Raw genomic sequence first — 6,995 nt, forward strand, 5'->3', positions numbered from 1 at the left:
TTTATCGCTGTCCCTAGTGTGCTGTATACAGCAGGCAGGCATTTGAAATGTGCCGTTCTCTATTTAGCTTCGGATGTGCAAGCAAAATTCAATAATCTTGGTTCAAGATAAATTAAAGGCCAATGACTCTGAAGAGCTAGAAAATTCTTAAATACCACAGAAATCCAGTCTGTAATAATGCATAGCTCCCATTAAATGCCTTTCTTAAATGCCTCTTAATAATAATTTTACATGATCATACAAAATACTTAAGATTATATGACCAAAGCAGAAACATGATTTCTTTTAAAAATGTGTTTAGTCTCTCTTTCAGAGTTTTTGATAACTGTTCCTTGCCCTCACCTTTGACTTAAGTGTGTCTACTCCTTACGGGAAATTGTGAGTCGGATTGGGTGAGGCAAAGACACACATTCTTCTCTAGAAAGAACACACTTGCATTCCCATGAGGAAAATAAATTAGGCCCAGTTTCTCTGTCCATTAATTATGAGGAACAAACAACCTTTCCCTGCTTGGAGAGAAGTACAGGAGACCAGCACAAATTTCCTCCTCAGACTCAGGGGAAAGATCATTTTACTATCCAGCAGAACGCCTGTGGTCTGAGAGGACTCAGAGGATTGGAACAGGCGAGGCTCTGCCGCCAGATGTTTGTAAGAAATCCACTGATACAGACAATCCCATGATACAATCCACAGAGGACTGCTGGGTTGTAGGGAGAGGCTAGAAATGCAGCAGAACAAGAGGGAGAAGGAATTTGCATCCAATTCTGCCCCTGGGGAATATCCCAACCCTGAAGACCGCCTGTGGAATCTAGGGACTGTACTGCGCCTCGCGTAATTATGTTATTTTAGTTAGAGTCTTAGAATATGCCAAGAACATCACCCCAGAAGGAGCAGGGTGGTAGGAGGAAGGTAATGCATGGTCTCTGGTGGTCTATCATCTAATTGAACCAGGTGGGATTTGCAAGAGAATGGACGTTCACCACGGCCACTCTACAGACAGGACAAATACAGGAATGAGAGAGAAGTTTCAGAGTTGGAAATGTGTTTGCATCTTTGGCTTTTACACACTTGTGACCGATACTGCTACTCCTTTCCCTTGCTTCCTTACTAAGAGAACCTTAAGTTTATTATGGGATGCAGCGGTGCTCTCAGGTTAAAACACTCAGCTTCCCAGATGCCACTGCAGCTAGGGGGGGCCTGGTGATCCACTTCTGGCCAATGAGATGGGAGAGGAACCAGTTGGGTCGGGCTTGGGGCAAATGCACCGCTCTGGCCTCTTGCCTTTTGCTCTTCCCCTTCCCTTCCAGACACTAGTGCACACGTCCGGCCACCAACCTTCTCCATGAGAAGCATCACTGAACGTCAGGCGTGCAAGCAGAGGTACCCAAGCTGCCCAGATCCTTGGTGATTCCCAGCAAACACTGCGGCAACCCTGGCCTGCTACCTGTGTGCTTTGTATTATGTGAGTCATATCTTGTTTAAGCTCCTGTGTGTTGGGTCTTTGTTACTTGCAGCCAAACATAACCCCTAACTGATGGCAATATGAATTCAGTTCAATTCAGCAGTGATTACTTATTACGTGCTAGGTGTGGGAGTACAAAGATGAGAAACCCCCTTCCTTCAAAAAGTTCACAAACTTGTGCATGAGTGATGATACATAGGCAAACCATTAGAGCGTAGTCAATGTTTTCAAAAATGGAGGTTTGTTTACAGTATTGTGGGAACAACGTCATTGATACTAACAAGCAAAATGTACTGGGATAAATTGTGTGGAATTCTAAATTATTCTCATACTGTATATGCATGTGCAGTTATAGGTAAATCTGATACCCACTGAATATCCACCATTCATATTATTGATAGAATCTGCCAAATCATGAAGTCACAGCTATTTTACCCTCCCTTAAGTACCACTTTACACTTGTTTATTTTCTCTGGTGGGGTCAGAGGACCTCCATGTTTCCTAAGTAAATTTCTCAAACCTTTGTCAATTCCTTATACACAGGAGAAACCCCAAGAAGTCCATGGAAAAATAAACTCCGTCTCAAAGAGCAGTTTGGTCTGAAGCACATTGCGAGGTGAATGGCCAAAGTACAGTAGCTCAATTTTACTCCCCCCCCCGCCCCCGCTTCAGCAAATGCTGTCTCTGTCTCCTTGCTTTGTGATTCTCTCTCCCTCTGCAGCCTCCTCGTTCGCTCGTCCTGCCCTACTCCCCATCATACCTCGCGAGTCTCCTGGATGGCATCTATTCTCCCACTGCCTCACGTGCCATCTCTCTCTCCTTTATCCAATCATCCATTAAGAGTAATGAATTTTTCAGCGAAGGCAGTCCTGAGAGGAAAATACATTGCAATCCAGGCCTATCTCAAGAAACAAGAAAAATCCCAAATACAAAACCTAACAGCACACCTAAAGGAAATAGAAGCAGAACAGCAAAGGCAGCCTAAACCCAGCAGAAGAAGAGAAATAATAAAGATCAGAGCAGAAATAAACAATATAGAATCTAAAAAAACTGTAGAGGAGATCAACGAAACCAAGAGTTGGTTTTTTGAAAAAATAAACAAAATTGACAAACCTCTAGCCAGGCTTCTCAAAAAGAAAAGGGAGATGACCCAAATAGATAAAATCATGAATGAAAATGGAATGATTACAACCAATCCCTCAGAGATACAAACAATTATCAGGGAATACTATGAAAAATTATATGCCAGCAAATTGGACAACCTGGAAGAAATGGACAAATTTCTAAACACCCACACTCTTCCAAAACTCAATCAGGAGGAAATAGAAAGCTTGAACAGACCCATAACCAGCGAAGAAATTGAATCGGTTATCAAAAATCTCCCAACAAATAAGAGTCCAGGACCAGATGGCTTCCCAGGGGAGTTCTACCAGACATTTAAAGCAGAGATAATACCTATCCTTCTCAAGCTATTCCAAGAAATAGAAAGGGAAGGAAAACTTCCAGACTCATTCTATGAAGCCAGTATTACTTTGATTCCTAAACCAGACAGAGACCCAGTAAAAAAAGAGAACTACAGGCCAATATCCCTGATGAATATGGATGCAAAAATTCTTAATAAGATACTAGCAAATCGAATTCAACAGCATATAAAAAGAATTATTCACCATGATCAAGTGGGATTCATTCCTGGGATGCAGGGCTGGTTCAACATTCGCAAATCGATCAACGTGATACATCACATTAACAAAAAAAAAGAGAAGAACCATATGATCCTGTCAATCGATGCAGAAAAGGCCTTTGACAAAATCCAGCACCCTTTCTTAATAAAAACCCTTGAGAAAGTCGGGATAGAAGGAACATACTTAAAGATCATAAAGGCCATTTATGAAAAGCCCACAGCTAACATCATCCTCAACGGGGAAAAACTGAGAGCTTTTTCCCTGAGATCAGGAACACGACAGGGATGCCCACTGTCACCGCTCTTGTTTAACATAGTGCTGGAAGTTCTAGCATCAGCAATCAGACAACAAAAGGAAATCAAAGGCATCACAATTGGCAAAGATGAAGTCAAACTTTCGCTTTTTGCAGATGACATGATATTATACATGGAAAATCCGATAGACTCCACCAAAAGTCTGCTAGAACTGATACATGAATTCAGCAAAGTTGCAGGATACAAAATCAATGTGCAGAAATCAGTTGCATTCTTATACACTAACAATGAAGCAACAGAAAGACAAATGAAGAAACTGATCCCATTCACAATTGCACCAAGAAGCATAAAATACCTAGGAATAAATCTAACCAAAGATGTAAAAGATCTGTATGCTGAAAACTATAGAAAGCTTATGCAGGTAATTGAAGAAGATATAAAGAAATGGAAAGACATTCCCTGCTCATGGATTGGAAGAATAAATATTGTCAAAATGTCAATACTACCCAAAGCTATCTACACATTCAATGCAATCCCAATCAAAATTGCACCAGCATTCTTCTCGAAACTAGAACAAGCAATCCTAAAATTCATATGGAACCACAAAAGGCCCCGAATAGCCAAAGTAATTTTGAAGAAGAAGACCAAAGCAGGAGGCATCACAATCCCAGACTTTAGCCTCTACTACAAAGCTGTCATCATCAAGACAGCATGGTATTGGCATAAAAACAGACACATAGACCAATGGAATAGAATAGAAACCCCAGAACTAGACCCACAAACGTATGGCCAACTCATCTTTGACAAAGCAGGAAAGAACATCCAATGGAAAAAAGACAGTCTCTTTAACAAATGGTGCTGGGAGAACTGGACAGCAACATGCAGAAGGTTGAAACTAGACCACTTTCTCACACCATTCACAAAAATAAACTCAAAATGGATAAAGGACCTGAATGTGAGACAGGAAACCATCAAAACCTTAGAGGAGAAAGCAGGAAAAGACCTCTCTGACCTCAGCCGTAGCAATCTCTTACTCGGCACATCCCCAAAGGCAAGGGAATTAAAAGCAAAAGTGAATTACTGGGACCTTATGAAGATAAAAAGCTTCTGCACAGCAAAGGAAACAACCAACAAAACTAAAAGGCAACCAACGGAATGGGAAAAGATATTTGCAAATGACACATCGGACAAAGGGCTAGTATCCAAAATCTATAAAGAGCTCATCAAACTCCACACCCGAAAAACAAATAACCCAGTGAAGAAATGGGGAGAAAACATGAATAGACACTTCTCTAAAGAAGACATCCGGATGGCCAACAGGCACATGAAAAGATGTTCAACGTCGCTCCTTATCAGGGAAATACAAATCAAAACCACACTCAGATACCACCTCACGCCAGTCAGAGTGGCCAAAATGAAGAAATCAGGAGACTATAGATGCTGGAGAGGATGTGGAGAAACGGGAACCCTCTTGCACTGTTGGTGGGAATGCAAATTGGTGCAGCCGCTCTGGAAAGCAGTGTGGAGGTTCCTCAGAAAATTAAAAATAGACCTACCCTATGACCCAGCAATAGCACTGCTAGGAATTTATCCAAGGGATACAGGAGTACTGATGCATAGGGGCACCTGTACCCCAATGTTTATAGCGGCACTCTCAACAATAGCCAAATTATGGAAAGAGCCTAAATGTCCATCAACTGATGAATGGATAAAGAAATTGTGGTTTATATACACAATGGAATACTACGTGGCAATGAGAAAAAATGAAATATGGCCTTTTGTAGCAACATGGATGGAACTGGAGAGTGTGATGCTAAGTGAAATAAGCCATACAGAGAAAGACAGATACCATATGGTTTCACTCTTATGTGGATCCTGAGAAACATAACAGAAACCCATGGGGGAGGGGAAGGAAAAAAAAAAAAAAAAAAAAAAGAGGTTAGAGTGGGAGAGAGCCAAAGCATTAGAGACTGTTAAAAACTGAGAACAAACTGAGGGTTGATGGGGGGTGGGAGGGAGGGCAGGGTGGGTGATGGGTATTGAGGAGGGCACCTTTTGGGATGAGCACTGGGTGTTGTATGGAAACCAATTTGACAGTAAATTTCATATATTAAAAAAATAAAAAATAAAAAATAAAAAAAAAATAAAAAAAAAAAAAAAAAAAAAAAAGAGTAATGAATTTTTAAAAGGTTATTTGCTGCAATTATCGAGAGGATTTTTATCGAGGATTTTAATTCTTGAAGGTGATGATTGAATTAATTGATATCTTACAAAAAACAAAATAACTTGCTTTAAATTTTTTGTTGAAGAGAGAATACATGAACCCGGTAAAAAAAAAAAAATTGGGAGGATTGAAAGAACATACATGAAGTATCTCCCTCACGTCTGCCACCTAGCTCCTTTGCTCAAGGCAACCAACATTACCAGCTTTTTCTGTATCCTTGCAGAGCTATTTTATACACAAGTAAATACCCACACCTGTTTCCCCGCCTCACTCTGCAAAATGATGGTCATACTTTTTTGTACCTCTATTTTTTTTCACTTAATATGTCTTAAAAATTTTTCATATCAGCACATGAAAAAGCGTTCTCATTCTTTTTAAACCTGAAAAATGTTCCTTTGCATAAATGTATCATATTTAACCCTCTATTAATGGAAAATTTGTGTCTGACCTTTATTATTTTAAATAGTGGCGTGATAAATAGCATTGTATATGAATCATTCACAGAAGAAGAGTGTATTTTAAGATAAATTCATAGAAGGGAGCCAAATGGTGGAACCACTTGTGATTATGATGAGTATTGCCGAATTCCTCTTCATAAAAGATACTGTTTCCCACTCCCACCTACAGTGTATGGCCATGCCTATTTCTCTAAACCCTCACCAACTCAGTTTATCAAACTTCGTGGACTTTGCCAATTTGATCAGTGAAAAATGGCCTGTCAGTATATTTTTAATTAGTTCCTCTTATGAATAAGATTTTTCATCTTTTACACATTTCAGAGCTATTTGTCGATTCCTTTCTGTTAAATATCTATTGATATACTTTTTTTTTTTAATTTTTTATGTACACTTCACACCCAGCATGGAGCCCATATGAGGCTTTGAACTCATGACCCTGAGATCAAGACCTGAGCTGAGATCAAGAGTCAGATGCTTAACCAACTGAACTGCCCAGGTGCCCCAGTCCTTTATTGTTTCTTCTGTTAGGTTGGTAGTTTTTTTAATTGATATTTTCCAAGTTATTTATTTGTTAGAGAAATTAAACATTCATCTGTGATATAAGATGCACATTTTCCCCCAGTATTGTCATGTGTCTTTTGATTCTGCTTATCAAGTATTTTTACCTTGGAAGGTTGTTTAGTTTATATATAGTCAAACATGTTAATCTTTTCATTTCTGGGTTTTAGGTTTTGTTTCGTATTTAGAAAGGCCTTCTGATAAGAGGGGAGGGTTTTTTTTATTACCTTCTTAATCATACATTATATTGAATGTCAGTGAGTTGTTTCTTATGTCACTGGTACAAGTTAGTGATCAGGAATCAAAGCATTGGTGGGAGGAAGTGAGTGAGAACCCGAATTCATATTTTCTCTACTT

General features: G+C 39.6%; 1 long non-coding RNA gene across 1 annotated transcript; it reads left to right on the forward strand.

Annotated features, from left to right (window-relative positions):
- The first annotated feature begins 1,283 nt into the window (after positions 1-1,283).
- Positions 1,284-6,513, forward strand: LOC122229676. Its single transcript, XR_006207096.1, has 3 exons — positions 1,284-1,462; positions 2,006-2,078; positions 6,483-6,513. It is a non-coding gene; the product is annotated as an uncharacterized LOC122229676 (long non-coding RNA).
- The last annotated feature ends 482 nt before the right edge of the window (positions 6,514-6,995 follow it).

The sequence above is a fragment of the Panthera leo genome, chromosome C2, assembly GCF_018350215.1.
Source record: "Panthera leo isolate Ple1 chromosome C2, P.leo_Ple1_pat1.1, whole genome shotgun sequence".
Lineage (NCBI taxonomy): Eukaryota > Metazoa > Chordata > Mammalia > Carnivora > Felidae > Panthera > Panthera leo.